This window comes from Anas acuta, chromosome 5 (assembly GCF_963932015.1).
Source record: "Anas acuta chromosome 5, bAnaAcu1.1, whole genome shotgun sequence".
Classification (NCBI taxonomy): Eukaryota; Metazoa; Chordata; class Aves; order Anseriformes; family Anatidae; genus Anas; species Anas acuta.
Genome location: NC_088983.1, coordinates 19848009 through 19869338, shown reverse-complemented (window position 1 = coordinate 19869338; position 21330 = coordinate 19848009). Strand labels below are relative to the sequence as shown.

Sequence of the window (21330 nt, the reverse complement as noted above, 5' to 3'; positions counted from 1 at the left end):
AAATAGCTTGTCTGGCTCTCAACCCATTTTAATTCAAATTTTTGTGTGGGTGGGTAGAAGACATTTGCATAAAACTCTACAGTTCTATTGTGCAAAGTCCTATTCGATATGAGATTGAGAAATAATTAAGATAAAATCCAGTAACATTCTTATGCAATGTGATCATGTGGGTGTAACTGTGTGTCATAGCATTATCATGAAGGTATTTGAGGCATAAAGTCAAATGCCTCCCTTAGCTTTAGTAAAGTCTTAATATTTTTATCCTTACGAGTTCTGTATCCTAAATAGAAGTGGTGTGAAAGATGTTGGATAGGAGATAGGAAATATTTTTAATTAATATACTAATGCAACCACTGCTTTATAAGTATGTTTGTTATAGTATTGCCTATACTAGAGACTTTTTGTCTGTAAGACTATCCTTTGCGGAATTACACCTTTTTTGCCAGATTTGAGCTCTCTGACAGGAGCAGGCAAGGACAGTGTTTATTGGTATAACCATACCAAGATCGGGTCTTTTGCCAGTTTAGCTATGTATTATTTATGTATGGATTACTTAGTTATTATTATGATTTTATTTTTTTTTTTCATTCTTTTCAGGGCTTTGTGCACACTCCTGTGTTTTTTGTTGAATTGTCACAGTTCTCACAAAATGTAGCTAATGTATTGACAAACGTCCTCTGTTTGGATTTGGACTGCATTTTAGGACATTCTTGGTTCTTTTAGGCAAAATCTTACCTAAGACTGTGTCTATTGAGGCTGACAGCAGACGTGTAAGTATTACTATCTTTCTGTTGCTTTTTAATTTTCTTTTGCCTTGGAGACAATATCTCTTTAAGAACAGAACTGAAATCAACTATTTTTTTTGTTGTTGTTCTGATATTTTATTGTTATGGTTTGTGGAGACATTTGCTTAAATTTTGCAAAGAAATATACCCGATTCTTTATTATGCTAAGGGAAACAGACAAAAATGAAACATTTCCTTTTCATTTCTTAATTTTGGATTCTTAACTTCAGATGATCTAGGCAGAAGGAGATCCAAAAAGAGAAACTTGAAAAATACGAAACTTGAAAAATAAGTTATTCATAAAAGTGTTCTCAATGTACATTCAATACAATTCACAATGTTATTTTGTTGTCATGATATAATTTCCAAAATAGACACTTAAATCTACACTAATTATACACTTAATTATGTGTCTTCTGGCATTCATTTTTGTTTTACACCTGTGTGATCATTACAGACATCTTCAGACAAAATGTCTGGATGCTGGAAAGCTTATTCAAAAAGCTGAAATATACTTATAATTTACTATCCAACCATGTAAAATCTCAACTTAGACAGCTACATTGATATTAATATATCAGTACATTACAGGGAGAGTTAATACAATAAAACTCCACTGCAAAGGTCTGCTTTTCAAACCTGGGGCCAAGTTCATAAGTAGACACTATTCCTTTGGTATCAATAAGAAGTGTCATTAGTAAAAACCAGAAAATATGTGCTTTTAGACACTTACTTGAAACGTTGGCTCAGTTAAAGCTTTGACTTCAGCCATTCAATGTTACACATCAAAGATTATTGTTGTCAAAGATTTTATCTTTCCAGCATAAGGCCCAGGTTTATCCTTCTCAACAAATTGCTGAAATCCTATATGAAAATACTGTTAGAAAGCCACTGTTTTGTTTTGTTTATTAAGAGAAAGAAAAAAAAAAAAAAAGATAAACAAAAACACTACAGTTGTGGATTCCATCTGAATATTCTGCTTGAAAAATTTGGTCAAAATTATACATATACACCCCAAACTTTCAGTTATGTTTCCTTTCTTTGCTACATACAGGAATTTGCCACAAGTGTCTTAATTCAGACAGCAATGAATTCCTTGCTAAGATTTGCTAGAAAATTTGAAGTGAATGCCTCTTTTAACAGACTTATAAGTAGTGACAGAAGTCTTAATTAATGGACTTCTAAATGGTGAAACACTGTGGCACTGTAAAAATGCTATATAATTATATGATGAATTATATTATATGATGAATTTTAAAGGGCTACAACTGCCATGCAATTGTATAGCTAGCCCAAAGTTTTTCCTATGGCTTTTTTTTTTTTTTTCCTGACTTGAAAAGACAACTCCTAGGAAGTGAATGATCAAAATAATTGCTTTGAATATATCTCTTTTTTTCTTACAGTCTTCTTCATAGTGGTGTGGGGAGCAGCTTTGAGCCTCTTGTTTCCTGACCCCTGTACCACATACCTCTGGTGGAATCAATGAGTTTCATGCTGTTGAGTGCCAGGTTTTCAAACATTTTGTGTTTTCTTTCCCACGAGTTTTGTGACCGGTGTTGTGTTTACTCATATGCTGCCCAGACAGCAAGGGAGTTCCTATGATAGACACAGCTTCTTTCTGAGAGTGCGGGGGTGGATCCTCCGTGATGCCTTCCCTCCACACATTTTTATATCCCTCTTAGTGTCTTCCCCTGAGCTAATCAGGTCTGTCAGAGAAAAGAAGCTGTTAGAAGTTCACAATAATTTAAACAACACGGTGAAAATAGGTTTTATTTCTTTCCCCGGCAAAGTTTTCTTGCACCATCTAGTATATTATTGTGGTCAAACTCTGATAAGCACGTATTTGCCACAGACAATTTTTGAGAAAAGATCCCTTTAAAGAGCATTATAAAGATAATCAAAACTATTTACCTTTAAGTTAGAAAGTGTGTTATTTTTAGACATAGAAATTGTGTGCTTTCTGCTTTTTTGTACTTGTGCTACTATTAGCATTGGTCAAAACTGCAGTTAGCAAAATATTAAATATTAATATTAAATATTGATAAATATAAACAATAAAATATTAATCATACTTTTCATTTTATGTGGCGTAATGTTGCTGCTTCTAAGTGTTACTTTTAATTCACAAGGACTGCTCTATGGAGGGGGAAAAAAAAAGATCAGGAAATTTCTCATAGTAAATTAGTCCAGGAAGATTTGAAATGTAATTAGAATCTCAGGAGGCTGAAATTTGTTGAAAAGGGGAATTTAGTTGAAAAGGGGAATTTAGCTGTGCTGATCCAACATCATACCAGTATAGCTATTTCCACAGCAGGAGTAATATAGATCATCGCAACTTAAAAAGCCTTAATACTAAATGTAAAAGATTTATTTATTTTCCACCTTATGTGAGGATAGTAATTTCCACCTTTATGTGAGAAAAAGTAATGGCTACTTTTTTGTTTTGCATTTTGTGAGAAAGATATCCTGTCTAGGTGAGTTAAGAGTAAGTCTTACAATGACTTGCTCTAGACTTCTGAAAATATCCTAGCACATGACCATCAGGAAACAAAAGGAGACAAAAGCTGACACTAGGTAAGAAACTCTTTTGATATTTTCAGCAACAAGGGCTCTTAAAACTTAACTGCAGCAAGGAATTGTAAGTTTCACAAAAATTTCAGTTTTATTAAAAATAAATAAATAAATTTAATTAATAAAGAATGAAGGAGAATAAATAATAATTATAATAATTTGAAGAATTAAAATGGAATTATATAAGAAGATTTTTATTTCCATTCCCTGTATCAAAATTCTCAAAACATTCTTTTCCATACCTCATAGAAATATTAAACAAAATGAAATATAGGTTTTATCTGGCCTCCAGGAAAGCTCTAAGGTACTTGTTTTTCTAGACTATGGGTGCAAAAACCTTCTTTAACAACTAAACCTGAAATGCAGCAGAATTGGATATGAAGTTAAAATCTTTCTTGAAGCACAAAATGCTTGATCTCTTCACAGTATAACTCTACAACGGTACAGCTAACCTATAGATATAGCTTCTTCTGTGTGTACAAGAAGAAATGTCATGTGATTCTCACTCACTATATATGGGATCAGTACAAAACTGGAACGGAAATCTCATAATGGGAAATACGTTCACACAGTAGGCAAAATTAGGTTTGCTACTTTTTAAAGTTATTTAGATTTAATTCAGATTTTAAATATACAGTTTAATCTGTGGATTTTTGTATGAAAGCAAAGAATATAGTTTCATTCTTGACCTAAGTGTGTATTTTCTAGTGTGTATTATATATTTTTATTATTATTATTTTATTTTTTTCTGCAGTCTGTAATTTTTTAATGTATCATCTCATTTGCACTCTGCTCCAGAAATTTGACTCCAGGTTTTGTTTCATTTCTTCACCCTATCAGTTTTCATTGTGAAGGAAAAGTGTTTTAACTTTCTTCTTTTTTTTTGAATTAGACTTATAATAGAAAATTTTAAATCTATCAGTTATGGGAGGATGAGTTTCTGATGACAATGATAAACAGATGTGTTAAAAATGATATGCGGAACTGGTTAGACTTCCTAGCCTTTAAGTTTTCTGACATTTACAATAATAATACAGTCTTTTCACTTCCTTGTAGCTTTAAATATTTGTGTTTAAGACACTGGTTTCTCTACTTTTCTCTCTCTCTTTTTTTTTTTTTTTTCCCACTCTCGAATGGCATTAAAAATAGAATAAGTCTTTTAGAATATGGACCTATTGAATAAGGTTTCCAAAGCAATAATTCTGATATTCTTAAGGTTTTAAGATTTAATCTATTTTTTTTTCAATGAACTTTTGATTTAGCTCTTCTTTAAACAACACAGCTTTCACCTTTGACCACTTTGCCTTGCATTATTTTGCTAGATCACAGCTTTCATGTGCTTGGTAGATATTTTGTTGCACGAGCTACTTTCCACCCTGCTGAAGATTGGTTTCTTGGAAATCACATCTCTGTGTCTGATCTATAGAAAAATAAGAACATGGGGAAATTTCTGTTTTGGATGGCCATCTAGCCCTGACCTATAAGGCAAAGCCCTATGACATAATAGTCATCAGCTCTAAAGGCGTCAGTTGTGCTCGGAATTTGTGAGAAAAATTGAACTAAATGGGAGGAAAAGAGAGCCAATGATCCACTGCACCCTCAGTTCCTCCCCTTTGTATATTATGATAAAAAACATTCATTTATTCATTCTCGTGCTGAGCATGAGAATGCTCTTGCTTTTGCTCTGACTTCATTCATGTTGCAGCAGAAGATGTGGGCTTCTCCACATCACATGCTGGTTGCAACCTCGCTGGTCTTGACTGGTCAGTCCGGCTGGCCAGCTACCAACCTGATGGACACATGAGCTGGAAAAAGGAGGAAGGAAGGTTTAGCCAGCATAAAAAGTCTAGTAACGAGTTTGCAGAAATGTTGAGCACAGATGCACCTATTCTATGTGGGGGAAAAAAATGAACAGAACAATAACAGAAAATGCTCTGGAACTAATCAGTACCCGAGCATCCAGAATGAGCAGATACTATTCCTTGGCTCCCTGTCGCTGTTCACCATTGGTAATATGAGGGTGATTATCCTCTCTGATCATCTTGAATGTTTCAATGATAATGTGAAATAAATTCATCAATATTAGCTAAATACTGGCACTCAATTAGTAAAAAATAGGTACTCAATTTTCTTATAAAATAAAATAATACAAATAAAGGAACTTTGTCATAATTATTCTACAGTAATTCAGTTATATTGGTAAGAATTTAAATACAAAAAGAAACCAAATAATTGGTTCTTATAGTACCTCATCCATCCTTGGCAGTGACTAAGGCATTATGGGATCATGAAATCCAAAACTGCATAATGGATGTGCCTAAGCAGCTAGAATGAAAACTTTTTCTTATTTTTGACTCCTTGACTTTGCAACACTTTTGCAATCACTTTTTAACAGTGTGAATATGGAAATGTACTCATGTGTACACCTGTGTTATAGGCTATGCTGTACCTCTGTCAATATTAGTAATGAAAGTTGTTAATGATTGCACCCAAACTTAACTATTGAAAATGGGTTATTAGAGAAAGAAATTAGATGCTGGTTTCATTAAGGAGTGTGCACCAAAGGATGAGTTTGTTCTGCAAAACATTTCAGCTTCTCTAAACATTGTTAAAGTGTTATCTTTCTTTATTTTGTGAGAAAGGCCGGCATCACACAGTCTCTGCAAAGACTCTGTTTGTAGATACACGCTTACATGGTAATTACAGAAGTGCAATTTCTTTATCCTATTCCCTTCTTTGTCTGTCATTCCTTACTTCTTTCATAAACAAGAAAACATATATCTTAACTTGTTCCAGCTTTTAAAAGCACTGCAACTGTGGGATTTGGCATTAGTTCATATGAGTATATGATTCCCAGTTTTAAAGCGAAATAGCTAGCCCCACCAGAAGGAAGGAAAATAAATAAATAAATAAATAAATAAATAAATAATAAGAGATGATTGGTTGATTTCTTGGATTCCCTGAGCAGAGGTGAGACGAAAATCTCCGGTGACTAGATGATATATGGAAACATGCATTTATGGAACTGATACCTGAATGCAGTGATGATAAATGAGATCCCTAGCATGATGGGTATTTAAAATACTTTCAGTTAGTCTGAAAGCAGAAGTTTCCTTTGTTATGTCTTCAGCACAAATGCAGACTATTCTGATGGGACGAGGCAACATTCCAGAGCAGATTAGCATGTACTGCAGTACTGCTAGTACTGCTAGGTCTGCAGTACTTCATGATCTTGACTTATCATGAACTCTGTGAACTCAAATTGTGTTAACACTAGCACAGAATCACAATGAAGAACACAGCTCAACAACCAGAAGCTTACCATGGTTTTAAATACTGTTCATTTTAACGGATTTGGTAGTGGGATATTCCATATATTTTATGCATGGTGAACCTATTGAGTTGATAGGGTTGCCATTGTGGTTAGGCAGTAAGGAATTATTTTATTTTTAAAATACTGTGATTTGTGTGTATGTGGGTGGGTAGAAGGGTGGGTGTGAGCAGTTGTGGAGGACTGCATGCGTATGTAGACAAAACAATGCGGTAGCCAAAGCCAAGGCAATTTAATGTCTTTTTTTGTTGTTGTTTTTTCTTCTATCCTTAGGATTTTTATTAACTTTGGAGTCAAACGATATTGCCCAAACCAAAAGAGAAAAAAAGCATAAACCCACACCTACATTAGTTAGTTATTACCTATAGCAGATTCTTCAGGGTGGGTATTATGTATGCTTTTCAATTTGTATAGTGACTGGAAAAAGATGTTGCTATTTCTGGAAGCAATGATAAAAATATATAAAAGATATAATCATCTTAATAATATTTAGCAGACACATTAGTGTTGTGATCTTAGAATCAAACAAAGAGCCTCTACTCTAGCATAGAAATGGTTGGGTATCCCTGACGGGGCACCATAGGCAAGGCAGCATGCAAGGCAGCAAGGCTGTGAGAAGTATTCTATGTCTGTCTCCCTACACACTGCCAAAACACCAATTTGTCTTAGTAAACAAGTCACAAAATGTATAAAAACTTTAAACTCTATTTGAAATGGTTTTATGGGATTTATTATGAAAAGCAAGATTTCTTTCCATGTTCACATTTGTACAATGTCTTATAAATTAGCCTAGATTATCTTCAGACACATTTAAATCCTATTGTTAATAAGAACAATAATAAAGATTATCATCATTGAACATAATTATCAGAAATACAAATAAATATGACAGATTTATTAATTATAATGTTAGTAACAGTTACATTAACAGCTGATATGTTTTAGTGTGCTCATCTCTTAAAAATAATTCAGAACTCCACCCACAAATCAGAAATCCAAAGTCTGCTTCGTTTTAAGATGTTTTGAATTTGTAGCTAGTAATTATAAGATTCAAAAAACAAAACAGAACCCTTTGACATAACATTTATGGTTATGGAACTTCTAAGAGAAAAATAAAGTCTTCTGAAGCTAAGCCAAATCTAGCTAGGATTATCAGAAAACATAAGGAAAACATGCAACTGTTCCCTATACCCTGGGGCACTCTGGAAAACTTTAGTTTAAGACACCTCAAAGCAGATAACACCACTTTAATAACTTCTATAACAACATCTTACAGATATATATTTAAAAAAAAAAAAAAGTATGCACTGTCACTTTCTATTGAACTTTGACAAATCTGGAAGTTTAGTTTGTTGTTGGATATTTATTCATATCGCTCAGCTATCTAGACAATGAACTGAACTAGAAATATATGATAAAATCACTTTTCTGAGACTTCATGGATCTTTTCTAAAATCTAAATCTAGCAGTCTTAAGGACATGAAAACCAAAACCAACTGCAACCAACCCATTAAACAAACCTGAAGCCCAGAAATACATTTCAGTTTCAATGATTTACTTTATTATAAGGGGAAACTATATATGGAAGTAAGAACAAAGATAATGTTTCTATTAGAGAGTATAGTGCATGCTTATCTGCAACATGTTCAATAGAGTCTGGCTCACAAAATCCCTTCAGACAGTAACACAAAACAATGTATATAGAAAGGAAAATGTAGCTCTGCCATCTCATCTACTATTTCATAGCTATGTACAGCTCAAGAAGATTATATTATAACCCAGACATGTTTGTTCATGGGTTTGTTCATGGTCATGTTCAGCTCATATTTGTTCATGGGTTTTTCTTCATCAAGTTCACTGTTGCCAGGGTTTTATTTTATGTGAACTGTCTTCATCACAATATTTTCCAATACTTATAATTCTATTACAAACATGTCTTTTTCACTTTAAAAAAAAAAAGAATCTAAGAATTCTACTTTGACTTGTTGGAAGTCTTCTCAATCCAGACTTGTTACATTCTTGTGACTGTGCCATTTGCTTCTAGTACAGAAGTGTAAGCCAATCAAATCATCAGCAGAAAAACAGAAATATTGTTTGCTATGTTGAAACTATGCTATAAAAGCAAACCAGCAAGTATTAAGGGCTTTTAAAGATGGCTTGTTGTTTAAAAAGGACTGGCTCAGTATAAGCTCTATCCAAAGTTCTTGAAAGATAAATTAAATATTTTAGGCAACATTTCTAAAGAAAGACAAATCTTGAAGGTCTTGAACATTTAGTTTATTGCTGGCATTGTATAAATAATAAAAAGCACTGAAGTAAAATTATTCAAATAGCTCTAACTAGTTCAGCAGATGACACAGATGAAGAAAATTATTTTGACTAACATAATCTTTGTTTAAAATTATTTAATAAGAAACAAATCAAGAATGCAAAACAAAAATATTTATGTCATTTTCAAATGTATTTGGTGGAACACATTTCAGCCCATGCAATAGGTTTTGTATGTATTATGAATAAGAAATATGTTACATCTATTTTGCTATTAGTGTTACTCCCCCTGTAGTATTCTGTGAAGTCACAGAGACATCCATGTGAATAAGTATTTGTAGCTCTTTTTCTTTCTTCAAGTACTTTTATTAGGAACAAAAACCTAATGCCATGAACATTAAGGGACATGTCCTTAAGTCACTGGAAAATTTTATTCAGCTTGTAGAGACATCACAGGTTTCAGTATGGTACAAGTAACACCAAATAAGATCTCCAGGACTCAGTGAAAGGGAAAACAAAATCCTATAATTTGTCTTAGCTGCTGGTATTTCCTGGTGACACATGAAGTAAGTTCTAGATACTTTTCTCCACATTGATCTCTCCAGTTTTACTGAGGTCAAAGAGATCATCTCCTTGATGAAATATTGAGAGAAAATAAAATCTAGTGTTCATTCTCTGGAATGAACTCATTTTTAAACTTTCAAAAACAAGGATTTTTGTTCTTCTGTCTTTGGCAGAAGAACTTTCTCCCTTCCCCATTCTTATACAGGCATATTTGATGTTGGTTGGTTTTCAGCAGAGCTTTGTACATTCTACATTTTTTAAGGCTCTTCAGGATCTTCTCAGATGAAAATCGTTAGAGAAAAAGCAACATACTGTTAGCGCATTCCAAAACAGTTTAATCCTGCAGGCTTTACATATGTACGTGTGCGTGCATATAGCTAATCTTGAGAAGCTCTCTGAAAAAAACATTTATTCTGAATATTCTTGTCCTCAATGTTTTTATTTATTTTTTTATCTATGATTGTGTTTAAAAGAATGAAAACAGATTTCCAAACCGAAAATGAGATGAAGCATAGTAATGTTAGATAACTCTTTCTTTATCCAACTTCGTGCTTGAGGCTTTGAGCTAATCATTATTTATCAGTCTCAGTTTCCTCATATATGTTTTATGCCAGAGACAGTAACTTTTATCTCTCTTTCAATGATGTCACAGAGATTGGTTTGTCTCTCTGGAGCATGTAGAGAATGTATCTACACAAGAATTAGTCACAAAATGGGAAAAGCCAGGCAGCTGTCAGAATGACTCTGCTACTTTGGTAGAATCCCATACATCTCTCTTGAATTAAATGCCACTACTATTAGTCTCTCTTACACAAAATTACTTTCTCCCATCACCTTCCAAATGGATTTTCCAACTTCTGCACATCTCTTTATTGAGAGAATGTCACGCTGAGCACTTGCAATTTAAAAGGGAACATTTGTTTGCAATACAAGGCCAGGAGCTCAAAACCAGTGTGTATTATATGGTGATTATATGTGTATATTATATGCTGATCTCCTCAATGCTAATATGGCAGTAAGATCAGAAAAGAATTGCTGCAGTAAGTGAATCACGTTCAGTGGAACACCTTAATAACAATCTCAGGGAGCTGGTTAAAAAAAGGGGAGTTTTCCTTCAGAAGCACATTTGATTCTGTGTTAATGCAGAATCTCGCTGAACTCCACCAACTTGCTACTGTATGCATTTGCAAATCTCTCTACTTTCTATTTCTTCATTTAAATCATGGGATTCAGTATATTCTCACCCTTACAGAAATATCATGATACAGAAATATCATGAATCAAAGCACACTTAAAAGCCAGTTAAGCTGAAATTAGGATAAATAAATAAATAAATAAATAAATAAATAAATAAATAAATATGAATGAGCTTGTAGTGGTAGATACTTTCTTATACTTAATGTATATGAAAATTTTTCCTTTTTCCTAATTACCTGAGCTAAAGAATAAGCACTGCTATTTTAAGCAGAGGTTCATGTGCAATTAAAAATGTACCTGTGGTCAAGGCATTTTTGGTCTTCAAACCTTGGGATCTTTGATCTTTACCTCTTGCATGAGGGTAACTGTATTTTAGTCAACCAGTTCATAAGGAAAGTGTGAATTTTTGAATGCACTTGTGGATTTCCTTTCAGGTTGTGTGAGAGATTTGATAGAAATTTCGACAATAACACATCCATGTGTCTAATATTAATGAACTGTTAATCCTGAAGATACAAGACTGATAACAAAAAATGCCATTGGGATAGGAAAACATTAACCTTTATATCCTGGTTGGATGGAGATCCACTACTCCTCCCACTCATCAGATCAGCAATAACAGCTGCAAAATGGAGCTTCCCAACTAGTTCAACCTTTGTGATTTAGTACATACCTGTTTGGCTATCACTCCAGAGATAATGCTTTCTTTACCATGGATTTCCATTTCTCTTCTGAGGACGTTGAAGGACACTAATGCAATTTAGAGTGGGGAAGTTCATAGTTTGATTGACAAGTCAGAATTCCAGATCCAATGGTAATTAATTTAATTATGCTATCTAGAGGCTATGCTAACCTATACCTAACAAAAACCTACAACAGTTGTTTGTGTGTGTTTGTTTTTTTTTTGAATTAATTGCCTCACATGATCTCCCACTGTTAGGGCTGTAGAGAGGAAGTGTTGGATCCTTAGAGAACAAGTTTCCACATATAAAAAGAAAAAAGTGATTTTCTGCTTGTACACATCTTTTTTTACATAAATAATGGACTTTAGGTCTACAGCTGAAAAGTTCAGCACTTTTTAATCAGCTGGCAAGTTCATTTTAAAAAAAAAAAAAAGTATAACCATGAGATGTTAATAAATAATTATAACGAAAATAGCCCATAGTCTATCTGCTCACTGTGTAATGACCATAAAAGATCAATAATACTTTAATTGGATTGCTGAATTCTCTCTTCTATTAAGGACAGTAATGTTTGCTTCGCAAATGGAAAACCGAAACTTACTTTTTTGTTTGTTTGTTTGTTTTCTCACTTTATTTCTTTCATATTATGTCACATGAATTTAAAACACACATAACACTATATTTTACAACATAATAGTGAAAAAATTGCTAAGTCCCTTTTCACTAAAGGTTTGTTGCAGGTGTTATAATTTCAGTCTTGTAAAATAGCAGGTGGGAGGTATAGAACAATACCAAAGGCTCATTCCAAAGCCTTAGGGAAGGGAAAAACAGGAATGAAACTGGGAACCAAGTAAAGTCAAATTCAACAGTGGGATTTTTGTACTATTCATTTGAAGTGTGTACACAACTTGATGTTTACTCTGTGTTCATCATCCTTTATACATGTATTTTCTGAGCAGCTATCAGAACCCATTTTAGTAAATTTTTTACCCTATTTTAGTAAATGGAAAGTAATGAATACACCAGACAGTGAGGAAACCTGGATTTTATTGACAGATTTAGCACTGATGGGTAGAGGGAGAGGAAGGGAAGGAAAGAATCCTCTAGATCTGTTTCCAGTTTTATTATTTATGAAGTACGTAAGCTCTTAAAACAAGAACCTCCTTGTTTTTCAAGAACTGATTGAAGGAGCACACAGTATACCTTGCTGGACACTTTTAGAACTTTAGTGGTAAAACTGTAAAGAACCTGTTTCAAATCTATCATATATTACAAATCCCACTGTGTAAAATACATACAATTAGATACTTTGAATTTCTGAATTGTTAAGATATATGTCCATGTCTGTGCATACATTTATTAAGGTACCAAATAGTGGCCAGCATACATGCTTTTAACCAATAATATTTTCATTTTTATTTCTTGTTTTATTAGTTCTAAGTGGAATTGATGGTACTAAATGGCCATAATCAGTGAGATGGATATTAAGTAATAAAAATATCCTTCAATATTAAACTATATACATTGTATTAATATTTATAAAACATAAATATAAAATACAATAACAATGTAAAGAACAAAAATAATATAAAATACAGCAAATGCATACAGTAAGTCTGGTGGTTCACTATGTCAACAGACGACACCTTTAGGCCCACACATAGGCATGAGTAGGTTGCCTGCTTATCCTATTCCATAACATTTCTTGAAAAGGCAAGATAAGGCCACAGCACAAAGTGTAAACTGAATAAAAGGAATTATTCAGGTTAACAATATTTAAACCAAATTAAATCAGAGGTCAGAACAATAAAATTTCATATTGTCTCATATCTGCCTACAATTTTGGACCCAGAAGGTTACTTAACATATATGAGTAAAATTGATAGCTTTTCAATATTGTTCCTTGAAAAATGTGTCACCAAATGACATGGCCTTCACCTTTAAATCTGAGGTGAAAATATAGAGGTCTGTTTTTCATTAATCTTGCAAATGTATTTTGGAAATGTTGCTGTTTTGGCTGGCTGAAGTTCCCTAAATTCCAAGAGGAAAGCTCCCTTTCCTGTCTTCTGCCATAAATAACATCTTTTTCTTAATGTATTCGTCTATTCAGAACAGTTTCTAAGCCTGTTCAACAAAGCTGTCAGGGCAAATGAATTGCTCTCCCCTGATGTTTGTCATTAACAGATTGTATACTGATAGGATAATAACCTCTTTCTTCATACATGAAAGGCATTCTTGTGAGCTGGATTACAACTTGAGATATAAAAGACGTGCTCTGTGGATAACTTCCAGGCTACTTTGCACCACATTGCTCTCCCATAATTTTGTGTTTGTTATCTTGAACGAGTGACAGTAACCACCCATCAGAAACTGAAATTTATGTGAAATGAGTACCACATGTACGATGTTTACTTCAGTCTGGGCAAAGCAGTGACAGATCATTATAGCCCATGGAGCTGTGTGTTTTAGACTGTGTGCAATTTAATATCAAGTACCATAACTTGAATATACAATCGCAAAAAAAGAGACGGGTATGAAAAATAAACCACTTGTCATATCATGCATCGGTTTCCAGCAAGTTTTTGGGGTGGTTATGTCAAACAAGGACTTATTTGTTTGTTTTAGTATGTTAAAGCAATCATTTTTCTTCTAGGGTGGATAGCTATACATGTTTTTAATATATGTAAGCTATTGCTACTTGTTTAAAGATTTGAAGGAGAGTGGCAAAGGTTTTGCTAATAAAAAAATAAACTCCCTAAGTTCATTAGAAAGTACAAGTGAGGATGTAAATGACAAATAGCTTCAGATAAAACCAAGGCATTTCAGTATCAAAATACATTTCATAAAAGCTGGAAAAGACCAGTGCTCGGAGTTCATTTGTGATTCTGCTACAACACCGAAAAGTGAAGTATAAGCCAGCATGTATCCCCTCATTCACATACACCAGTAACATTTTGTTGAGATTTAAGAAGCCTTGCTTTGAGTATCTAAAAGAGACACTTAAATTAGTAATTTACTAAATCTATATTCCTCTTGTAGTCGGCAGAAAATAATAAACAATTTGTCTTGAACCTGAATTACAAATTTAGAGTGTCCATCTCTCTCCATTAACTATAATGGAAACACAGGGAATTTGCACTCAGTTAAAGCGACTGAAGTTGTGTGTCAGTCCAGTTCTGAGCTGCGTAGGTGTCACTTCAGTTAGATAAAAGAGATTTGAATCAAAATTTCAGGCAGAAGTGGGGTGGGCAGGGGAATGTTAAAGTCTTCTTTTTTTTTTTTTTCTGTCAGATCATTTCTTGCAGTGAGTATTGATGACTAACTGAGAAAGTTTTTCAAATACCTGGGGTTTATGGATCTATTTTATTTTATGGATTAAGATGTTAATGATTATTTTATGTGTGCATGTCCGTTCTGTGAATGCTCCCACACTGGAATATTTCAATTTAAAGCAGAAATATTTAGAAATATGTGGTCCCAGCGCCTAGTGAGAATTGTAATATAACTGTTTGTGTCTCTGTTGCACTCTATATGTTTTGAATAAAATCTTTTCTGTGATGTATTGCTTGTTCTTTCCAGTATATAATACAGAATATACTGAAAGCAAAGACATTTTCCTATAACATATTTTTGACACTCGTACAAAGTTCACTGTAAGAAAGCTGTAGGTCTAGCTATATAGATGAAGTTGTAGATAGATATATGGAGGATATAAATAAATATTTAAAGGCAAATTCTTAAGAATCCTAACAGGATATCCAGTTAAGTCTTTCTGTATAAGTTGTCTTTGAAGCTCGGCATGGACAGCATCAGAGATTTTATTTCTTTTTTGCATATTGATGTGTTTCTTATGCTATGTGGATGCAAACTTGAGGGATTTCTGCTTCATACTCCATTACTAAATGAGAACATCTCCAGGCTGTTTCTCTCTGAACTTCAGCTTTTACTCACAAAACGTTTAAATTATAAATTCAGCATTTCTGGGAAAGCAATGAATTTTAACTTTTGCATGTATGTTGTTCTGCAAGTGTAAATTTGGACAGAGGATATACATTCTGATCGATTCCAGTTCAGCACCTTTTTTTACATTAACCTTGATGTAAGTCGAATACATGAGTAAGCATCTTCCTGAATGCAGAAATATGTCTGAAAGGTTGTCTTAATGAATTGTACAGACTAGGTTCTCATCTGATATGTTGTAATACAGTTTCTTTAACATCAATGATAATTTTCAGACACTGAGCATTCTTCTCTTAGTTTTCTTTTATGATTATTTTCTCATTTCACGTATATGCATACAGTGATACACCATATATGTGTATATATAATTTTGTATATACTTATGAATGTCTGAATTTTTTATGAAATAATGAAAAATAATGCATAGTTTCAGATACATTTCTCTTTCATTTAGCTCTCAAAATATGATTTTATATGAGCTACAAATTGAAAGTCATCATCTGTTTTGACCAGCATATTAATAAAGTTTAATAAACTCTTTGTTCGGTAACCTTAACATTTCTATGAGCAGTTTTAAAACCTTATAGGTGTAAAAAAAAAGATTCTACATTAAAAAAATAAACAACAACAACAACAAAGTTTAAGCTGTTCTTCCATCAGTAAACAAAATTATCAACCACCAAAGAACATGCTTCGAATTTCCAAACTTACTCTTTTCAAAATTATTCCCAGAAGATTAGAGGCTAATGTACAAAACTATTCTGCTTTCTTCTGAGGTCTCAAGAATTATGACCAATTTTTTCATCCAAAACTATGCAAACGGCTCTTTACTGATTTGATGGGGAGTTTGGAAACCAATTTTATTGTCTATTCGTAGGTAACAGATACCATTACCATAATTATTTTTTCCACAAGTTTTTAAAACTTTGTTCTGAGAAAGATTTTGGTGGGTAGCCAGTTTCAGTTTCTCTGTTATATAGACCATCAACAGCTTCCTTCTTGAAAAAAGATGTTACTAATACGATCAAAGAATAAGTTGTGCATTTTGTTACTGTGTTGGTTGATAATGAAATCAGTGACATCACTTTGAAGGGATGGATGGATGAATGCATCTGAAAGGAGAGATTTGATTCTGTTTTCAAATCGTGCAGAAATTGCATATGATTATATACAAAGTTGAAAAGGTATGTTAGGACAACAAAGGTGAGAAGAAGAGTTGAGTGCTCTTTAATAGAAGAGTGCTCTTTAATAAAGACCAGCTCTCTCACTCCTTCTCCTTATACTTAGAGGTAGAGCAGAGATTTTGATGATGATGATGAAGTTAATATCCATACAAACAGTTCTTTTGCTTTAACTTAAGTCTCATACTCATATGAGGAGGCTTACTAGGTGCGTATCTTGGCATTAGAAAAAGGAGTTTGAGTGCTGTGAAGAATGTTTGTACTACTGTACCCCTATACCTGTGACTTGATAAAGGTCATCAACATTACGAAAACTTACCAACAGCATTCACATGAATAGAATCATAGAATCGTAGAATCATAGAATATCCTGAGTTGGAAGGGACCCTTAAGGATCATCAAGTCCAACTCTTGACACCGCACAGGTCTACCCAAAAGTTCAGACCATGAATACCTAGTCTCTAATTTAAGAGAAGGAATTAGTATGCCACTACACATAACGTATTTACACAAATTGGTAAACTATGTTTTCCTAAATATATTCCAGATTTGTACATCTAAAAAATGACTGCCTGTTATAGATGGACAACATTTGAACTCTCAGAGGATGAAGAGCTACTTTGTCACACCAGCAATTACAGCAAATTATAAATCAGACAATTCTGACAAGCTTTACAGCATGAGGTTTAGATAGAGTTGAACAATGCAAGGAAATAAGGCAACACTACACAGAATTTACTCTGGATTACCCTGGATTATTTACCCTAAAGGTATCACAACACAGAACGCACTGCTTCAAGCAACAACTAAAATGCTTATTAAGTTTGAGTCATGCATATAACTTACTCATAAGGGCTTGACAATAACATTTGCACATAGAGGCCAAAGAGTTGGTGCCACGCCCCAGTTTCCTGTTCTGGTTGCTCTTCTGGGCAGAGAAAATGCATGTCTGCTTACAATCTTGGTTGCTCTAAAGGCAAGGCTTATTTCAGTAAAAATAATTCTCGCAAATGTCATGACAGTTTCTGTGTGCCTAGGGGACAAGTGCATATGTAATTATGTGGCTTACGTTCATACACAGTGATTGCTGCACATTGAATTCCAAGTGAGTGCAGCTCTGAGCACTTATTCTTAAAAATCAAGATTAATTTGGGACAGTGAATAACCCACCTTAAAATGTACAGATTTTACAGACAGACAGGAATTTTAGGTAATCTATCTGGTATGTCTTCTTTGGTAACTCAGGATTCATAATTTAATTTCTTTTTTTCTTCATAAATGAAGTATTTTCTATCATAAATGGAAAAAGGAGTTAAAAGGATTTATTATTTACTACCATATAGGAGTTAAATGCAGATTAAGCAGAAACTGAAGCATGATTGCTGAAGGGTTAGTTGCTTAAAGAAAAAAAAAAAAGTATTAAAACAAAACGAGTGCTTTCCTTATTCCTAACTCTGTGCTTGTTACACATAACTGACTGTCATAATTGCCTAAAGAAACATAGATAGCATCATAGTTCATACTGATAAATTATGATTTGTAAACAGATGTGCATACCTTCTTTCAATCTCATCTCTCCTCAGACTGTGAAAAACTGCCTCCTCATTAAAAAGTAATTGTTTAAAATCAGTCTGGTTTTGGATGGGGTTCACACCAAAAGTGAGAATTTGTTTCAGAACATGAAAGTTTTTCTTCTTTTATCTGATAGATTCACAACAGATATATATGGATTTTCTTCCAAAAATAGAAGAAAAAAAAAAGAGACATCTCAAACCAGACTCTAGAATGTGCACTAAAAATGTCACCTCAATTAATTTCATTTTTCGTTTTCACCCTGCAACTCTGAAGAAAAAAGTTGAAATAATGAGTGAAAAAAGTGGAATAAAAAGTGGAAAAAATAAGAATCCCAATTTTACCCTTATGAGACTCCCAGTACTATCAGTGGAGTTCTGTTATGCATGGGGACTAGGAGTTCAGCCCAGCACATCTCCATCTGAACACTGTTATGATTCAGAAGAACCATCCCCTAAATAATTTTTAATTTTTCTAGAACTGAGCTTCAGTGAAGATTTTATACTTTGAGTTTCTGTAACCCTTGGCCACAGTATGCTAACCTCTCCCTCAGGCTAGTCCATTTTTTCCCTTGTCCCTCCCTACATCTTCATGCTTTTCTGGCTGAGGTCCCAGGCACATGGTAATACTCTGCCAAATCCAAGTTCAGAGCAAGGACATATCTCACTTCCAAAAGAAGAAGAACATTTCAAAAGAGTAGAGAATCTTATACGAGGAACCTCATCCTCACAGAAAGCAAAGACAGTTGCATGAGTAGCGTCACAGTAAAAATAGTCTTTCCAGTCTAAAACACCTGCTCTTCAGGATTCATACAAAACATTTCTAAACTGCAATACCCCTTCAAGTCTTCAGGGGATTAAAAAAATAATAATAAATAAATAAAAAAAAAAGAGTAAAATTGTGTTTTTGCTGTAACTCCACAATGAAGAAACTGTACAAGAAAATCTAATGAAGTAAAATATTGTGATTTTACAGGTAAATGTTTTAAAATAATAAAATACAAATAGAAGCTACATCCAAATCAGTATTAAAACTCTCCCTGCCCACTCTTTGATTTAACCATCTAGATTTGCCAGAGATATGTCATTTAGACATAGTATTAGTAATGTTTGGTGTGGTGCATTTTCTTCAGCCAAGTCATCTTTTTGCTCATGTTTCTTTATAAGGTTCAGTTCCTTTTGTTCAAACAAATGCTAAATTATACAAGCACAGTATAATGATGTTTTATTGCAGAGAATATCACTGTTATTTAGCTATAAACAGTCTTCCTTCATGTTTAACAGAAACCAATTAATCAGAAATAGGGCAAAGCAACAATCATGTTTTATGTTCTTGTCAATATCGAGAGCTTATGCTGATAATACATCTGTGGCTAGTTGCAGGATGCACTTACATCTGTTCTGGCCTGCCCAAAATGTACCACTGCTGAGAGGCTAAAGATAGAGTCATGCTGAGCTGCAAAGTATGATGTGCTGGAGCAGGTGGAAACCAGGATTAGAAGGTTTTCGGCAGCCCTGGGAAAGGCCCAGCTCTGAGGCATGTCCAGGCAATAGATGCAAAAGAGGACTTTATTTCCCTTCTCTTCAGGGAAGCCACAGAAAACCCTACTGCTGCTTCTGGATTTGCCAGGGTCAACACAAAGTTTTTGAAGTGTGAATCAGCATGTTGTGGCCTCCACTTGCTTGCTTTCCTCTGCTTCTTTTTAGCATTCCCCTATTGACAGTCTAAGTATCCTAACAGAAGTGAAAACTCTCTTCAGAGTCTCAGCATGAACTAGAATTAGAGAATCCAGAGAGATCATTTATCCTGAGCATTGTTCACACTCCGGCCTTATCCCAAACTCCAGCATCACAGAATCACAGAATTGTCTAGGTTGGAAGAGACTTCAAGGTCATTGAGTCCAACCTCTGACCTAACACTTACCAGTCCTCCACTAAACCATATCACTAAGGTCTACGTCTAAATGTCTTTTGAAGACCTCCAGGGATGGTGACTCAACCACTTCCCTGGGCAGCCCATTCCAATGCCTAATAACCCTTTTGGTAAAGTTTTTCCTAATATCCAACCTAAACTTCCCCTGGCACAACTTTAGCCCATTCCCCCTCATCCTGTCGCCAGGCACGTGGGAGAATAGACCAATCCCCACCTCGCTACAGCCTCCTTTAATGTACCTATGGAGAGCCCCCTTCCCTTGTGCTCTTGCTGCTGGCCTGCTTTGGAAAATGTACGATTATTTTGCCTTGTGGATGATGATATGATGTGAATACATCAGATCTGGTGGTTATTGATTAAAAAAAAAAAAACAAAAAAATCTTCTGCCTAACGCTAGCCTGAACTGGATTCTTTCTCTGTCCATTAAGTCATTGCAAACAAGTTGACGTCCAACTACTTCAAGGAGTGTTTAGTGTATTGAATAAAGTCCCTCACTGGTCTTTAGACCTCACTAATGGAAAGGCAGCTGGATGATGCAGATGTTTATTTGAACTTTTTAAAAGCATTGCCTTATTTGGCAACATTATTCTTAGCTGCTGTTTAGGCTGAGTACAAGATCAGAGAGAGAGCTAAGAGCTGCCACACCTAGTGCTTCAGAATGAGTGAGCAGTTATCTGTCTGCATCCTTCCGAAGAGATATACATTGAATTCTCCCTGTGTCATTTCCCTGTTGAGTCATTCCCTTATTGCTGAAACAGTTTCTTTTGCCTTTTGAACTGCCTAGACCATATTTCTTCTTGATAGATGTGGTGTACAAAGTGCAAAAGAGGAAATAAACTACTACAATGTCTTTGCATGCACAAGGTAATAAGGCACATGCTGATCAATGCACTATTCACTTACAATAGAGTGGTGACAGCCATTTGAGGGTTAGATGAGGGCATACTTATGTATATCCTAAGCATTCTTAATTGCTTCTATTAGGTCATAAAAGAAAAGGCAGTCTGGAGTTCTGAAGTTTTTCTACAAGAACCAAGAGTCTAGAGTCTGATGTGCTAGTCAAAATTCCCAGCTACTTGACACTCAAGTAATGGATGTTTCAAGGAATATCAATAGCCTGAGAATCCACATGGATTCATCAGAGGAGTGCAATATTGTTTATTTCAGTGTCAGAAGGGATCTTCTTTCTCTTTACTTCTTCAAGAATACTAGGACTTTTTACCTTATAAATCTGATTACAGTGTTTTTTCCTATTTTTTTTTTTTTTAGGACAGAAATATTCCATT

General features: G+C 34.2%; 1 long non-coding RNA gene across 1 annotated transcript; it reads left to right on the top strand.

Annotated features, from left to right (window-relative positions):
- The first annotated feature begins 237 nt into the window (after window positions 1–237).
- Window positions 238–19010, top strand: LOC137857014 (uncharacterized). The gene is made up of 3 exons (XR_011096928.1): window positions 238–770; window positions 2189–2293; window positions 17088–19010. It is a non-coding gene; the product is annotated as an uncharacterized lncRNA (long non-coding RNA).
- The last annotated feature ends 2320 nt before the right edge of the window (window positions 19011–21330 follow it).